The 19,518-nt window shown below is 35.8% G+C and overlaps 1 long non-coding RNA gene across 4 annotated transcripts in view; it reads left to right on the plus strand.

The window, feature by feature from the left end:
* Positions 1–19,518, plus strand: part of LOC141716772 (uncharacterized) — a 51,115-nt gene that overhangs the window by 3,925 nt on the left and 27,672 nt on the right. For all 4 annotated transcript variants that reach the window (XR_012573346.1, XR_012573345.1, XR_012573344.1 and 1 more), the window contains exon 4: positions 9,123–9,189. This is a non-coding gene — a long non-coding RNA (uncharacterized LOC141716772). The remainder of the gene's footprint in view (positions 1–9,122; positions 9,190–19,518) is intronic.

Consider the following 19,518-nt stretch of genomic DNA (forward strand, 5'->3'; position numbering starts at 1 on the left):
CTACAATTTCGAGAATTTAGGATGGGTATGTATGTTAAATGATTAGTAATTAATTATTCATGTTGGTTTGTAGGTATTTAGGTTACATTTTTTCTAATTCACTGCATTATGATAAGAATTTTTTTGTTTTTGTCATTTTATGGTTTGGTTGGAATTAATAGGTTGTGTGGTTAATTATATAATAGAAATATGGTTAACTTACATTTTTTAAGTAGTGAAATTTATTTTTACATGTTTGTTATTATTATTTTCTCTTGTTTATATATTTTTTAATTATTTTGTTGGAAAAAATATATTTAAAAGGTCAAGTAATATATAATATATTTAATATATATATATATATATTTGGTTTGTAGTATTTATGTTATGGCTATTATATCTCATGTATAAACATGTTTCATTTTTTCGTTTTCGTGTTAATTTGATTATTTACATCTTAGTATATTCTTTGGAATTTATATTTATTTATGTATTATATATTTTTAATTATATTAAATAATTAGCAATTATTCAAGTTAGTTTTTAGTTATTTAGGTTATATTTTTTCTAGTTCACTGCAGAGTATGTTTGTTTTCATCATTTTATGGTTAGGTTGAAGTTAATAGGTTGTGAGGTTAATTATATAATCGAAATATGTCTAACTGACATTTTTTATCTGCCATGTTCACTGCAGAGTGTTGGGTCCCAATGTGTTTGTAGAAGGGGGGGTTGAATACAAACATTACCAAATAATCGAATAAATGCGGAATAAAAAATGTGAAACAAAATTCAAGTTAAATAAAAATATTATTAAACTTGAAAGGTGTTACAACAACTGTATCGATTACAAGGTATTAATCTCAAATCAATTATCACAAATCTAGAATAAATTCGACATGAACTTTTTCTATTTTTGCAATAATTAGAATCAAATGCTAAACGCGATTTGAGATTAAGTTCTAGGGATTTTGATCCGCTAGATTGTTACACAAGAACAAGATAAATAATTCTAGTGGTTTGGATTTAACATTAACAAACTAGAATTTTGATCTTGATGTAAGCAGAGAAGAAAATAAAATGTTTAAAGGCGGCTGCTTTTTTTCTTTGTTCTTGTATTTTTTCAGTCTGTTGGATGGATGATTGAGTTGAATGACTCTCTGCTTCTTTTTAATCAACAACCGAATAGAATTGAATTGGCATGACAATCCTATAGCTGGCAAGACTTTCGGTAGGACAATGGATTGAACTAGCAAGACAATCTGAATGAACTAGCATGACAATCAGAATGAACTAGCAAGACAATCAGAATGAACTAGCAAGACAATCCTTCTCCTAGTGTAACTTTCGGTGAGACAATTGAAAATGGCCTAGCATGACAATCGGTATGACAATCCTGATTGTCATGCTAGTTCATTTTCAATTGTCTTGCTGATTTAATGCAGATTTTAATCCAATTTAAATTCTGAAAATTCCTAAAATTAATTCAGAATTAATTAATCAATTAATTCAATTAATAAATAAATTATTCTTCGCAGATATAATTTATTTTCTTAATTAAATTAGATGACTAATTAATTAATAGAGAATTAATTCTAGTGTTCAACAGCACCCATCCTTCTGCAGATCTTCTGAAAATCACTGAAAATTATGAATCAATTCCACCACTTCAATGTTGACACTCGATGTACTGTCTGGTTCATGAGTGACTAACTTCCGTGACGTTTCTTTATGTCTTGACTTTGACACTTTGATTTTCTTCAGATTAAATCCTTGTAATTAATGATACTCTGACGAGATCTCTGTCACTTGATTAAATCCACGATCTTGATTTATATCACTGAGGCATGATCAACTTCTTGAACTTCTTCCAGTGAATTAACTCCTCAAGTCTGTAAATGAACCTTGTTCTGAATCATTTGACAGATATTACTTTGCGAGATCTCTCTGACGGTCGATCCACTATTTACTTATTACATTCTTATTTGAGTTGAGTTGAATCCTCGAATATACAAATAGGCTATGACATATGACTTACAATCTCCCCCTATTTGTTTGTTAGACAATAACACACAAATACCTAGAGGATAACTCAACTAACAAATAAGAAAAAGATATAAACATACATGCAAAGTAAATAGCAGAAAAGTTCTGGATGTGATTTAACATTTTCCAGATTCCAAGTAGATGTTCCTCTAGACTGAACATATCTTCAAGTAGTTCCATCTTCATTTGTACAACCACATTTCCTGTTGAGAAGCCCATATCTCTTGCTTCTCCCCCTATGAGAATCAACTGATTAAAGAAGATCACCTTCGTTTTACCACCTCTCCCGTACAATAGGATCCGCAGATAAAAACCAATGGTACTCCCCTAACTGCTTCTTCCCTTACTAGGAAATCACCTTGTGTTTACCACCTCTCCCGTACAATAGGATCCGTAGTTACAAACAACAATGGTGTGGTGTAGTGTACATATGATCTTTTTCTTCCTCCCTGCTATTTCTCCCCCTTAGTTGAGGAATCCTCCAAACTATTACTTAAGCTTTTATCTCCCCCTTAAAGAAGGAATGTATGCCGTCGTCTGAAGGAGTTCTCATATTTCACTTGGTTGGAAAAGAAATAACAAGAAGTTTCTCTTTCTTCCTCACTGTGAGTGTGTGATTCTGTTTAGTGTACCTCACATGTGTTTCACTCTTCTCTCCACTCGTGTTTACACTCATTCTCACAAGTGTATCACTCTTCTCTCATAGCTCCATAATCCAGCTGTACCTGCAAGGAAAATCACCTTAGCCATCCTTAAGGAGGTCACATGTGGTGCAATGGGAGTTCGCAAATCCCCATCCTTGTTAAACTCCTCAGATGAATCTGAGTCATAATCTACAAGTTGCTAGTTTCCCTTTTAGGGTTCCAGATTTGAATTCTGGGAAGGTAAACAATGATCCAACGAATTTAGCATAAAGATCAAAGTTCCCTTTTAATGTCTGTGAAGACATTTCCTTGTGACTCATCAGGTAATATCTGAATCATTGTCAACAAGTTGCCGATCTGCACCTATGTCAGATCCACTATCCGCAGATGCATCCAGGGGATTTAAGCCTGGGGAGGTAGACACTGACCACTGACATATGGCTTTTGGATCAGTATCCTCTCCTAACACCTGTAAAGGCAATTGGTCCACTAACGAACCTTGAACAATCGAATCTGACCTTAAAATGGTCGAAACTCTTGTTTCCGTCAACTCATCCTTTGTGTGTGTAACCTCTCCTTGTGCATCAAGAATTGATTATGTTTGAAGTGGTGACACTATATCGGATACCTTGGCCGACAGGCAAAATTCAATAGACTCACCCTGTTGAGAGAATGAATCTAGTAACTGTTTTTGTGCCCTTTCAGCCATTACATCTTTTTGAGAAGATGTATGGGGGCTAGCAGTTGTCTCGGTTTAAATACTACTCATCTATGTATGAGACAGAGCCACTGGGTTGACTACAGAACCTTCCTTATGTGGTGCACTAGGCACTATCTCCCTCACACTCATTCATACTATATTTAGTGGTAAGAGAGTGTTGGTTGGTTCTGTTTTTGTGTTTGTCTTTACAGTCTGGGATAGACGTTGTGGGTTTTCAACCTCATGACTGTCAATGAAAGAAAGTCATTGGAGACTGAATCTGTAACACAGAACATATGGTAATAGAGAGAAAATGATTTACAATAGTGATTTCAAAAGATTTTACATGAAATAAGAAATCACTAATGTAGAAAGAAGTTTGATTTTGTTTTTCAATATGAATGAGTTTTTGATAAAACATTGATCACTTAGGGTAAAGTCTAAGTAATTCTCATTCATATCAAAAGCTTACAAATATCTGCAACATAATGTTAACAAGATATCATTGACCGATACTTGTCAAGTACTTTAGATACTAATTGTTATGTTGCATAATCAATATACCACTGCACATATAAAACAATATGATTGTGCCTAGTGATAAGATAGTTATTAATATGACGACTCTACTTATTCATATAAAATTATAAATTCTGTTAGAGTGCCATACCATGTCCTTGACGATTGCTTGAGCAGTATACTAGTTCATACCAACCTGAAGTGAGATTGTGAAGAAGAAATTGCATAGTCCAATAGATCTGCAGCTGTAAAGTCCATGAACTGTGGTGCATTGACTTCCTCTTTTGACTCACCAACCAGGAGTACACTTGTACACATCTTACTAGAGTCCAATTCCAAGTGTAATGTGCATCAGGTGCCTGATATGTCGTAATATTCTCAAGTCTCGTCACTAGTGCTATATGTTAGATACTGCTTCCTGATAATAACCTAGCACAATATACAAAATTACAATGATAACATTCCCAGCTTGCAAACAGCCATATCCCTCAGATAAACCTTTGCTGTTATCTCCAAAGGTAACCAGGGGGCCAGCTTTCTCAATCCTCATTTGATAGCAGGGCTCTATCTCCGGTCATATGTCTTGATGATCCACTGTCAAGAATCCATACTACCGGTTACACCTGTTTAATGCCCTGCACTTCAAATGGATTAGACCTTCTTCGGAACCCAAACTTGGTTGGGCCCGGCACACTTGTAGAATTGTCCTTTGTCAGGCAAAACAACATTTTTAATTTTAATTGCCTCAACTTTCTCAATGACTGAACATTTGACCTTGTAAACAGCGTTAACAAATTTCTGTTTAAGCTTAGGCACAAATGTCTCCTTTCTAGCCTTAGAAGGACTAGCAGTCTTAGACCTATCATGCTTCTTGTTATTCACATGCTGACGAGGAGTAGTCTTATCATTAGACACATGCTTACCATTAAAATAAGCATACATCATATTAAAAGCACAAGACATACAATTAGCAACACCACATTCTTTATGAGAGTGATTAACAGCAGGCAATTTATGCATGGTAGACATGGCATTATTGTTATCCAACTCATGTGTGTCTGAGTTAGTCTCAGTTGCTTTCACAACTTTGACTGGAACTTTATACTCACTTGACTTGGAAACAACCTTCTCATTAGCAAGATCTTCAGCACGTATTTCTTCTTGAATAACAGAAGAGGTCGCATCAAATGGTTCAGCAATTGATGCTTTATAGAGGGGTTCATCAACACCCTTAAGCACATGTGGTACTTCCCTCCCTTTAGCACATACATGAGGAGGGGAGTTTATGCCTAATTCTCCAATAGCAGCATTGTAATCATAACCTATTCCTGATGTTTGATTAACAGCTTGCTTACTGTAGAACTCTTTAGCCTTCGAACAAGAATTGAAGTAGGCTCTAACCTTAGTCTCAAGACCGGTGATCTTGTCTTTGAGAATAGTTTCGAGTTTTCTATAACAGTCAACTCTATTCTCTAGAAAAGATACCTGTTCTTTTAATTTGTCTTGATTAATATGCACAAGTCTTAATTCATTGACCTCTTTCTCAAGGTCTGTGATCTTTAAACTTAACAGTTCATTATCATGACGTGCACAATCTAAGTTACCTCTTAGATGATAAACCATTTCAGCATCAGAAAGTTTTACCTCTATTCTTGACGATGAAGCTTTTCCATCAATAGCCATAAGAGCAAGATTTCCTTCTTCTTCATCTTCACTGTCAGTATCATCCCAGCTTCTTCCCTTTGCCAGATAAGCCTTTTCAGAGTTCTTTCTTACTTGCTTTGGCTTCCTACATTCTGTGGCAAAGTGTCCCAACTCATTGCAGTTATAGCATCTAATGGTGCTTCGATCAACCATCCCTGTTTTGTACCCACCACTGCTGGTGTTAAAGGATGAAGATCCACCTTTCTGGAATTTGTTGTAGTTGGACTTGTACTTAAGCTTGGGATTCCTCCTGAATCTGACATGGGAGAATCTCTTGACAATTTGGGCCATTGATTCATCTTCCAATTGCTCCAGCTCTTCCAAGGAATAAAAATCATCACTTGATTGATTTGTAGTAGGAGGATCATATTCTGCTACTAACTCATTTTCCTCACCCTTGGAAAACTGTACCATTCTTTCTAACTGTTGAGATTGTTGTTGTTGTTGACCTTCAGCTACAAGTGCAGTAGATGTGCTGACCATTCTATCCTTCCCGTAGACTTCCTTCTGTTGAATCTGCTCCAACTCATAGGTTTTTAACACTCCATAGAGCCTGTCCAAAGAAATCTCACTCAGATCTCTAGCTTCTCTAATGGCAGTGATTCTATGTTCAAGATGAGCTGGCAGTGTTAAAAGGAACTTTTTGTTGACCTCCCTGATTGAATAATACTTTCCATTGATGTTCAGGTTGTTGATCAACGCATTGTACCTCTCAAACACTTCAGTAATTCCTTCTCCTGGATTTGATTTGAAATGTTCATATTCAGAGGTTAGGATTTCCAACTTGTTCTCCCTAACTTCCTCTGTGCCTTCATTAATCACCTCAATAGTTTCCCACATGTGTTTGGAATTTTTACAGTTCATCACATGTCTGTTCATCAAGGGATCAAGGGAATCAATTAATATTAATTGAAGGCTGGCATCCAAGGAGGCTTCTTCCTTCTCAGCAGGAGTAAAATCTTCAGGCTCTTTTGGATAGGTTCTAGCTTCAGTAGTCACCACACCATCTATTATTACCTCCGGTTCAATAACCATCGGAGTTTTTATACCCTTCTTTAACAAGTTTGAATATTTGGGATTTGCAACTTGTAAAAATAATAGCATCTTCTTCTTCCACATGATATAATTCTCTTTATCAAATTGTGGAATTTTAACGGTTCCAACTTTATGTGAAGTCATTATAAATTTTTGAATAAATAAGAATTCAAGGAGTTGAAAAATCACAAAAGTCTAGGATCTTGATTTGTTTGTTAATCAGAAGGCTCTGATACCAATTGTTGGGTCCCAATGTGTTTGTAGAAGGGGGGTTGAATACAAACAGTACCAAATAATCGAATAAATACGGAATAAAAAATGTGAAACAAAATTCAAGTTAAATAAAAATATTATTAAACTTGAAAGGTGTTACAACAACTGTATCGATTACAAGGTATTAATCTCAAATCAATTATCACAAATCTAGAATAAATTCGACATGAACTTTTTCTATTTTTGCAATAATTAGAATCAAATGCTAAACGCGATTTGAGATTAAGTTCTAGGGATTTTGATCCGCTAGATTGTTACACAAGAACAAGATAAATAATTCTAGTGGTTTGGATTTAACATTAACAAACTAGAATTTTGATCTTGATGTAAGCAGAAAAGAAAATAAAATGTTTAAAGGCGGCTGCTTTTTTTCTTTGTTCTTGTATTTTTTCAGTCTGTTGGATGGATGATTGAGTTGAATGACTCTCTGCTTCTTTTTAATCAACAACCGAATAAAATTGAATTGGCATGACAATCCTATAGCTGGCAAGACTTTCGGTAGGACAATGGATTGAACTAGCAAGACAATCTGAATGAACTAGCATGACAATCAGAATGAACTAGCAAGACAATCAGAATGAACTAGCAAGACAATCCTTCTCCTAGTGTAACTTTCGGTGAGATAATTGAAAATGGCCTAGCATGACAATCGGTATGACAATCCTGATTGTCATGCTAGTTCATTTTCAATTGTCTTGCTGATTTAATGCAGATTTTAATCCAATTTAAATTCTGAAAATTCCTAAAATTAATTCAGAATTAATTAATCAATTAATTCAATTAATAAATAAATTATTCTTCGCAGATATAATTTATTTTCTTAATTAAATTAGATGACTAATTAATTAATAGAGAATTAATTCTAGTCTTCAACAACACCCATCCTTCTGCAGATCTTCTGAAAATCACTGAAAATTATGAATCAATTCCACCACTTCAATATTGACACTCGATGTACTGTATGGTTCATGAGTGACTAACTTCCGTGACGTTTCTTCATGTCTTGACTTTGACACTTTGATTTTCTTCAGATTAAATCCTTGTAATTAATGATACTCTGACGAGATCTCTGTCACTTGATTAAATCCACGATCTTGATTTATATCACTGAGGCATGATCAACTTCTTGAACTTCTTCCAGTGAATTAACTCCTCAAGTCTGTAGATGAACCTTGTTCTGAATCCTTTGACAGATATTACTTTGCGAGATCTCTCTGACGGTCGATCCACTATTTACTTATTACATTCTTATTTGAGTTGAGTTGAATCCTCGAATATACAAATAGGCTATGACATATGACTTACACAGAGTATGTTTAGGCTCATGTTCTCTTTAAGTTTAACAATTATATGCATCTAATTCAATTGTCCAATAGGTAGTATATTTATAATGTTTTATCTGCCTAAATTACTTTATGAGAACTATCTTTAATATTAAATATTTGTTTCAGGAAGGGTAACATGTATAGCATCTATGAATACAATCATCTATCGATATAATTGTACATGCATGTATTATAATTTTTATATTGTAATGGTTTTGGTGATATCTGATATAAAAATGTTAACTTAAATGGATTAATATAACAATTATTGTTGTAATGGTTGTTTGAAATGTGATTTACAAATGCTGTTTTATATGCAATAATAAAAGAAATTATTGTTTAATTTTAGAATTGAACATTTAAATTTGTACAAAGTAGTGGGAGATATATTACCTCGTTTGTGTCCATGATATGCTGAACCGGTACTCCTATCAAACTGAGAACTTGCTTGTCGAATAATATGAAAGTGGTAGTTGCAGTTGCATCTTTCACTTTGACAATGACTTTATATTTGTAGGTTGGGCTTGTTTCAATGTTTGGGCAATTATAACATTGTTTTGTATTTGTTCCATCTTTCATTTTCTTAAAGCAGTTGTTGCAAGCCACGTAATACTAACCGAAATTTGGTATTATTTCGATAATTGTTGCCTCAGTTGTGCATAGTATTTCCTGTCGAATGTATGTTTTTAAGTACATGGTAAACTTTCAAATTAAATCTTATAAACAATATTTTTACCTTATCATTGTCATGTAGCTTTGCTTCGATCAGTTGTATGAGTGTCATTACTTTAATATCTGATGTAGTAGTTTATCCAGCTTGTAGTATTGATCGGACAATTTTTGGATTTTCATTGCTTGAATCTTTGAAGAGGTCGGATGATTTGAGATTGACTATTGCAGGATGGTCAACGTTAAAATATAGTTGTGTGGCTGACGTTGAGGATAACAGAACTTGACCTGTTCAGAGGTAATCATATTAGGAGATAATAATTAAAAAGTACCAAATTGGATGTGTCTAAATATTTCTGTTTTAAAAGGGAATGATAGTTACGTCCAATATTTTTGGCTAAAGTTCCAGTCACAATGACATATGTGGCCGATTTTTTGTACACGGGTTCCTCATCTGTAAATGTAACACCCCCAGATCCGGGGTCGGGGATCCGGGTCGTCACGAGTTCCATTTCCCTTAATAACACCCAATCTTAATAATTACTCAACTACTCTGTACTGTGACCCCACAATAAACACACACCACACGTTATAGTCTCAGAGATGAACATCCAAAAATAACCACAAGTCATTTTATTCCACAATTATCTGCCAATACACCTTGAAAGGTTTTCTGAATAAATTTACATTTCTTTGCCATTATTACAATTCATAAATATAAATAAATCTGGTCCATCAAAAGTTGAAAGCCTAGCCTATTGGTAGTTCCTACCTCAGCTACGGCGGCATCAATGCTTCTAGAAAACTGCGGAACGTCTCCTAATCGCTTGCGAATCGGGAGCTTGGTTCTGTTCATCTTTTCTATCTGTTGTTGTGTGATGAAAGAAGAAAGCAAGGGTGAGCAGCAAGCCCACCAAAATAATATGTATAATGATTAATAGTATATGAGCCTACTCATAATACTCATGAAAGTCTTGGTCAAAAGAAATGAACCAAGTTTGATATCTTAATGCGATGAAGTCGCAAAATATTCAGTATATATACATATATACTTTTCAAAATATTGGAAGTCCTCTTCCATGCATAATATACACAAAGTCCCAGTGTATAACTGTATATAAAAAAAAAATATCGTTGCAAGGTGATCTCATATATCTAACCTTGTCTCAACGTTTTTCTGAAAATCTTTGTCATTCATAAGACAATTATTAATTAGATATAAGTTTAAAAGATGAGGTTACCAAATACCCCAATATACTTATATCTTTCCCAATACTACTTGAACTACCACCGTTCAAGTTATAATCAGTTTCAAAAGTTCATCACATAGATGAGACTACAAGACAAGATTTGAATAGATTCAATCTTTGAAATATTATTGAATGAAATAAAGTTACGAGATACTTTATTTAGTCCCGATATATATATATATCCACATATATATATCTCTTAAACATTTCCTGGAACCTCTGTTATGTAAAGTATGAACAGAGTTTGAAACATCCAATGAATTTTGGAAAGGAAAAGAATTTTGGCATAAACCCGATATCTCGCTGATCAGGCAAAGATACCAATAAGTAACCTTTTCTACTAGTAGATGGACGAATTCCCCACTGGTCATCACCCTGATCATAATTAAGACCTATGCTGGACTGCCACTCAGCCACTTATGCATTTGATGGACTCCCACTGAGCCACTTACACAATAATAGACCGTACCCCGGCCTGTCGCTTATGCCGACTCAATGAGAGGGGCTTACTTCCCGAACGTTGGGCAAGTAATCAATTCATTTACCAAATCTGCATCCTTGTTGCGAATATAAAATACACCACAGAGCCGGATTCCCCAGGTTTTGAGCGAGTATTTAAATCCCCTTTAAAAAGGAAGATCTTAAATATAAAAATGAGTTTTGGGATCCGCTCTGACTTTTAAAAATCATTTTGAAGACTCGAAAACACTTTAAAGAGTGTTTGGAGTAAGGCTGATTTAATGAAGTAAATCAGTCCCCAAAATATTAGAAAATATCTGAATATTATTAATTAAATAATATTCCCATAAAGAATAGTCTTTATAAAAATAATTGAAGTAGAAGTATTAAAATTTATACTTGAAACGAGTATTAAATAACCAAAGATATACTTATATGAAAGTATTATCTTTATTTGAATAATCGAAAATAAGTTTGATTATTAACACCTTATTCTTTAATAAAATAAAGAATATATTTCAGCAAATAATCGGAGTCATAGATCCTCAAATGAATATTCAAATAATATTCATTAAATAATATAAACTGAGTCATAAGCCCTCGAATGAATATTCAAATAATATTCAATAATAATATATAAAAGAGTCATAAGCCCTCGAATAATATTCGAAATAATATTCAAATAAATAAATAAAGTTAAAGTTATCGAATAAACCTTATTCGATTAATAGTTTGGAAAACTATAACCATATATATATATATAAATATATATATAAATATATATATCCATATCCATATAAAATCTACTCGGGATCCTCGACTCCCGGTTTTAGAAAATATTTTCACCTTTGGGTCCCTATACTAAGGGTATATGCAAGATACAACTATCCTCTAGCATAGGTATTATCAAATGAACCAACAGATATATATTTCAAGAATATGAAACAGGCATGCATATATACCATATTAGCATACTCCAATATATTGCAAAATTTGCTAATAACAATCATGCAATATCACAAGATAATGCATATACATATATTTACATCACAACAACAGTATAACGGGTAGAAAACTTGCCTGAGCGACTGGGGGTTACGAATGGCTCGGGACGAGTCTGGTAACCTATAAACAACAAGTAAGTTGGAATTAAACCAAAGTCACTTGTGAATCTATACTTTAACTAACTTAGACTCTAACGCTTGTTTTGCGCTCACTGATTCGCTTAAGTCACTCGGGTACCCTCGGCTCCACCATTTTTAATAATTTAACCTTTACGAGTTTTAAAGCGATTCCTTCGCGAGTGACTTACCAACTGCCTAAAACACTTACCATAAATGTTTCATGCATTAATTAACCCTTTTTGGTCTTTAACCTATGTTTCAAAGTAAGGCGAGGGAAAAAGTTTCGTTCGTGAAACGCCGTTACTTGAAACGGTCGTTTCTCCTAAACCGTAAATCGGAATCGAACGAACTACATATCAAAACGAAGCTCGTAACATGAGCTATCTAAACATGGCAGTGGTCACAATTTAGCAGGGGGTTCTCGGGTCCTAATGCTATGCACAAAAACAGTCCAAAGAAAATCGGACGTTACGACGGCTATGTTTACGCGATTTCCCATTTTTTAAACTATCCACAATCAACACAAACCATCCTCAAATCCAACACACAACAAACACCCATCCTTATCACATCATAACAATCCCAACCAATTCAATTTTAATCATTCATACATATGCTTAAACCTAACTTTAATCATACTTAAGTTTCTTTAAATCAAAACCACAAAATTACCATCTCATTTCACTACCATACCAAACCTCAAACTCTAATCATAACAATAAGATACCATAACATCCTACTCATCAAAATCACTTATAATATATATGAACCTAGGGTTTGAAAATGGTATACCTTCCTTGGAGTGGTGGGTTGAGCTAGGAAGCCTTAATAAGCTTGGAGAAGCCTTAGGGAAGCTTGGATCTTCAAGAAAAACAAGAAAAGTTCAAGTTAAAAACTTGAAAACACTATTCATTGTCTTCTTCATTGATTAAATGAAGAAGCTAGAGAAAGAATTAATGGCTTAAACTCATGATATAGCCATAACTAAGCATAAAGATGGTTAGGGAATTTTCTTACCAATTAAGGATGCTTGGATCTTGATTTTAGAAATTTTTTTCTTTGAAAAAAGCAAAAAGCCGAGAGCTAATATGAAGAACAATGCCTTGGCTGATTTTTTTGATTTTTGATGAAATGATTTGCTAGTTGGTTGGCTTGGTTTTGTTTTTGATTTAGCAAATTACCACCTTGCCCTTGAATTTGTGTGGTCCTAAATCAACCACACCTCCTTCCTTCCATGTCATGCTTATGTCACCCTTATGATGTCATCCTCCCTTCCTTGTCTCCTTTCTATTGGTTGGATGACATCACTCCCATTAATCCCTTTGATTAACTTCCTAATCGTTTTCCTAATGACCGCTGATCTGTTATACGGTTCGCTTAACTTTCGTTCTCGTCTATCGTTTGAAGGATCATACCCGGGATCTTATTACTTAGGTTCCCTTAACCTTTCTCAATACATTATATTCCTTTTTATGATCCTCTATTATAATCCTTTAATTTAAATCCTTTTTATTCAGTTACCTTATACTCAATTCTCTCCGTATCTTATGGATTTCCGGGAAAAACCAAAGTGTTCGGAATTGGATTCTGACGATCTTTACATACACTTATATACCACATAGAGTACTAATAATATCCCATAAGATCAATAACAGAACCCCTACATAGCGTGGCATGAAAAGTTTTCTCATTCAGCAAAAACACTATTCATAAGGGTTTCAAAAATTCCCAAAAATTGGGGTTATTACAGTCTCCCCTCCTTAAAAGGATTCCGTCCCGGAATCAGATAGAAAACAAATGGGGACACTCTCTTAGCATCACACTTTCTAACTCTCGAGTCAATTTTCCCACATTGTGGTTCTACCACCAAACTCTGCCTAGTTTGATAATCCTTCTCCTAAGCACTTGTCCCTTTTCACTCTATAACCCTTCCTGGTTGCTCCATATAGGTTACGTCGGGTTGCATATCTATGCGCTCATATGCCTCTATTCATCTGGCATCTAAATTACACTTCCTTAACATTGATACGTGGAACACGTTATGAACTTGCTACAGGTTCGGGGGTAGGGCTAGCTCCTATGCTAACTTCCCAAACGTCTTAATATATCCAAGGGTCCAACAAATTGTAGACTTAGCTTTCCTTTCTTTCCGAACCTCATCAATCCTTTCCAAGGGGTACCTATAACATTACTAGGTCCCCTATTTCATACTCTTTATCCTTTCGTGTCAAATCAACATACTTATCATGTCCATCTTGGGCTACTACCAGCCGTCCTCTGATTAGATCTATCATATCCTTGGTCCTTTGGACTACTGTGGGTCCGAGCATCTTGCGCTCTACAACTTCATCCTAACATAAGGGAGATCGACATTGTCTTCCTTCAAGGATCTCATAAGGCGACATCTCGATAATGACATATGATCTATTGTCGTAAGATAACTCAATCTGAATTAAGTGATCATTCCAAATTCTTTCAAGTCTATTACACAGACTCTCATCATAGCTTCCAATCATTAGAGCTCTTGCTTCTCAATACCCATTCTTTTCCAGTTCGTAATCGCTATCACCTTCCGTTCCTAATATTATACTGGTTATACTTTTGCTCGTTATCGTTCTATAACCTTTTAATAACCACGTCAACCTTAGTATCACGAACGTGTTCCCATTCCGCATACTACCACCACTTTATTACTCCTTTTTCAGTTGTTTCTATTTTCCGGAATTTGATCAATCAAATAGAAGTAAAGGAATTTGTTGAGAGATCACTATGATCACGAACACTTGTTATATCGCATAGTTAGTACAGAAGGTGGCCAGCCTTTAGTACTTGACAAGCAATTAAACAACATGTGGTATCCTACTAGGCTTCTATCACAAAGATAGATAGTCATTCGGCAATACCTCCCCTTCTGGAAGGGTTGTTCTTCTCAGCTTACATGAAATGAAAAGAAGAGAAAAGAACGAACTGAAGAGAATTGTATATATGAAAAAAATATACTGCCACAAAATATCTGGCTTGGAACCTACCTCTGAACTATAGAGGTTTGTCATAGGAGAACAAAACATATACGTATTTATATCAACATCAAGTATTATAGCATCGCATTTCACGTGCCTAAATATTTTCGCTATCCCGTCCATCATTCTATGGACCCATGCTCTTCCTCGAGCTTATACACAATTACCTTTGAAACTCCCTCGACATCGAAAATCGAATCTGGGATCTCATTCTAGACATCATCGTTACTTGAATTCTATGCTTGCACCGCAACCTTCCTCGTATAATAATACGACTCTCTATTGATAAGAAAGAATAATAATTCACTAGGTAGATACTCTACTTAATTAGTCTATCAATGATAACTTATACACTACCACGACCCGATTAGTGGTGCTCAATCTCAACACCCATTCCAATACAACTCTCATGGTTGTAATCAGCTCATTACTCGCAGAATCATTGCTGCCTTACTATGGTCCACCACTGACCTACTGTCATCATTCACTTTCCATGAAATCTTAATATCTAACCATACGGAGTCCATATATGTCGTATCTAATTCTTCTAAGGAGTTAACATAATCACCATTCTTGATTCATGGAGTACACTCCTGATTCTGACATACATACATGACATGAAGCAGATAAAATTGCAGAAGAGTTTCGCTCAAAGCAACGATAGCAGGTTAATACCATTTTTAATCATATGCCTTAAATAGAAGACTTAACTCAAAGGTTCGTCTAGTCCTTTTTGAAACATGGTCCTGGCTTATCTCAAGATAGGACCTTCTAAGATAGATAGCCCGTTCATGGCGATTACACGAATTAAACCTTTACCAACTACTATTACGGTTGGGTATTGCACAGTCATCAGAAGGAATGTCAATCTTCCAAACCATAATACAACCTTCATAGCTTTAACCATCATCACTGTATTCCTTTGGCACAAGCGCCTATAATTATCCTTTTACCGTTAAAGTGTCGGCCACCTCTTTGGCCTTTCCTGATAGTAATAGTTCCTTATAATCAATGTCTTTTAACCACCTTCAACTAAATTTTCTACCTCATTTCAATCACAGCTTATGTGAAGATGTTTTCCTTAAAATCTGATGAGTAAAAAAAAAATATCACCATTTTTCCATAAGTTATTGCCTCAATCTTTAGAGGTTAATCACTGTCACGACTGACTCTCAATCATACTTAGAACATCTTTTATCCTAGGCCCTAATTGCCCTGAACAATTTCGACCATTACTGGTTCGATCCATACTTTCTCGTGGTTTAACACGTGCCCCACTTGGCAACATCATAATTACGTCATATTTCCTTTATCAACATTTCTATTCTTGAGAATTTCGAATATTACCTTTCTCCCTGTAAAACCTCTAAGGTTATCCTTCAATCGTTCCTCCTGTATTCCCTAGATACAGGGCATATCAAAATACCATTTACTAATACTAGAACCATTGTCTATATATTTCTGAAAAATTTCTCCACTGATTCTTAAAGGTTATTATTACCTTAATCCTTTCCAATTCATACTGTCAAAACTCATACTATCCCTATTAAGGATGAAATGCCAACCTGTATGCATTCCCCTAGGATTCATTTTAAGTTACCAATGTTCTATCCTTAATTCCACCTTTAAAAGGTACTTGCATCCTTCCATGGATAAATCAAGTCATATATCCATGATAGATTATCTTATTCATCATTCCCATCTCGATAGTCTATACCTAACTTCATAATAGCATCCTTATTCAAATTAAGGTCAATCCATATGGCCTCCAAAAGATAACAATGGTCATCCGCTTTTCTTTCCTGATTTGGTAATGATAACATGGATGTTCTGGAAGATATTGGTCATGTTCAACATGAACTTCTTCTTAATAATTCCTTATTTACTTTTGTTGTTTATCTCAACAGTCACCTCAATGTTGGGATATCTTTCATACCTGGCGTCTCCCTTCCTGGGTATCAAGCCACCGGTCTTACACTTCCCATTCTTGAAGGTCACTTCCTTCATCCAATTTTCTTAATTTCTTACTTTCTTGTCTCCTCAGTCTATCCGCGTCTCATTATTTATCCTTCGAATTACCTCAAGGTTTCCTCGAATCCTCCCAACTTAAAGGGGATAAAATATACATAACTCTTATGCCTTCAACCATCAATTTTAACTCATGGTGAATCACCCTCATCCTGACGATTACATACTCTTCTATTTCTATTTCTACGAGTCTTTAGGGTTTCCTCATACCCAACTCCCTTATCATTCCTCAAACTCTCTTGACTTTATATTCCTTTCTCTTATCGTTATTTCATGAACCAACACAACATAAGCATTGATTTCAAACATCCCGTCATTCTGGATTCGTGTCTTCAGAACGAATCTTGATAACTTTTACAACTTAGATTCATAATTCATCATACTCGTCTGCCTTTGTTCTGGCTCTAAAGCTTTTACACTATTCCATAACCTTGGGAATTACTTTCCCGAAAACAATTGGCTGAACTTTAATCAGTTTATTATAACCTCTGGCTCCGTGCTTTTCTTGGTCTTTCACCAGCGGGTGGTCTCTCTCTTAGGAGGGTAAGTGACAAAAACAGTCTTTTGTGATTCGCCAATCATTTAGAATCTCAAATAATTCCTATATTTCCTTTAGCCAGGCTCTTGCCTCGGCTGGGTCAGCTTGTTCCATGGAACTCTGAGAGCTTAGCGACTTAAAGGTCCTGAAAGAATTTCCTATCGCATTGTTTCCTCAAGGTGGTGGTTGGGAATAAAGTATAAGTTCTGTTTAGATAGGTCCATGAATTTCCGTATAGGAGTACCGCCTCGGGTCTCCTTATCTTGCTCGACTTCTGCTTTTTTTTTTCTAAATATTTCTTCCTACTCCCCATAATTGGGGTCATCTTTTAATTTAAAATCCTCATTTTCCACTTTATTATATTCTGGGTTCCTTATATCTTAATTGCGACCTCCCTGATTATCACATTCAAGGTTTGCCCCTAATCTTATTCCTTGTGGGGCATATTACTTGGAAAATTTTGAGAGTCTCTGGATATTTGTCTTACTTACTTTGCTTAAGTCTTCCCCTCGTCTAGTCCTTGCACGATTGCAAATTATGAATTCTTAAGTTCGATAAACTTCATGACACTCTCTTAAGTGTTAATAGAGCAATTAACAATGTGATTTATCACAATCAAACTGATCTGAACTGAAATTAACGAATATATACATAACCATTTGTTCGAGGGTACAACAACTGAACATATTAAAGAGGATTACATCATATGAACTTATCGCTCCTATCCCAAAAGTACTACCATAAATAGTCATCTCGTCATTAATACTAATCATTCATAACTTAGGCTAATCATCCAAAAGCGGTGCTACATGAGACCCTTGTTTGATTGCTCTGGCTCTGCACACTACCATGGATTAAGAGGTGTGAGCACGCACAACATCCCTAACCTGTTCCATCACAGAGGTGATGAGGTCTAAGATAGTCGCAAGTAGAGCTGGATCAACCTGACCCTCAAGATGGCCTCTAGCTGTAACACGGGTGGTAGCCTCAATCCTTTCCATGCTATACGCTAATCCTGCCGGAAGTATCCCACCCTCAATCCTTGGTGCAGTAAGTCGATCCAACAGATCACTCCTAACATTCCGGGCCTCTGACAGGCCACCCAAAGTCATATGATAATCAGCGATAAGAGATGCCTGAGTGGTAGCATCTAGCATTCCATGGGGAACAGGTGGTGCAGACCCAGGAGATCCAAATGGATAACCAAGCACGGTATCAGGTGACAATGGTGCAGGGGATAAAGGTGGCATTTCCTCAGTATGTGCTGGGCTCTGTACAGGGGAGGGAACAGGAATTGGTGGAACCTCATGGAGGTCTACAGGAGCCTCTGGAAGAGGGTCTGATACTGGTATAATTGGGGTCGTGGAAGGCCCCACTCCTTCTGCCCTCATTAACTTTTGTGCCCTTGGTAACTCTTCATTCTCTAGGGCCACCCTCGCGGCCATTCTTGCTCTGGTAGTCGCCCTGACTGCGGTCATCTGTTCCTCAACGGTCCTCTCTTCATTCTCATCAGGATCCTCCATGAGATCCTCCTCAGCCACAATCCTTTCCGGAATCACATCCTCAACCGCAGCATTCTCTATCTGAACCTCATCCGGTCCCTCATTAGGGTACTCCATCGGATTCACAATTTGATCTCCAACTTGTAATAAAACATCCTCATGCTGATGCTCCTGAACCTCAAGGTTTGGTGCCCCGCTGCCCTATACGAGAACAAACTATGTTACTATCACGATACCCATAAGGGTTCCCATAAGGGTTTTAACTGTCAGTGCTACGTTAGGTAGCCCGACTATGAACTTGGCAAGAGTTCTTATTATCTTAGTGAACTTATTATCTTAACGTCCCATCATCTCTGAGGTTTATAACGCTTAGCTCTGATACCATTTCTGTAACACCCCCAGATCCGGGGTCGGGGATCCGGGTCGTCACGAGTTCCATTTCCCTTAATAACACCCAATCTTAATAATTACTCAACTACTCTGTACTGTGACCCCACAATAAACACACACCACACGTTATAGTCTCAGAGATGAACATCCAAAAATAACCACAAGTCATTTTATTCCACAATTATCTGCCAATACACCTTGAAAGGTTTTCTGAATAAATTTACATTTCTTTGCCATTATTACAATTCATAAATATAAATAAATCTGGTCCATCAAAAGTTGAAAGCCTAGCCTATTGGTAGTTCCTACCTCAGCT

The sequence above is a fragment of the Apium graveolens genome, chromosome 4 (genome assembly GCF_009905375.1).
Source record: "Apium graveolens cultivar Ventura chromosome 4, ASM990537v1, whole genome shotgun sequence".
NCBI classification, from domain to species: Eukaryota; Viridiplantae; Streptophyta; class Magnoliopsida; order Apiales; family Apiaceae; genus Apium; species Apium graveolens.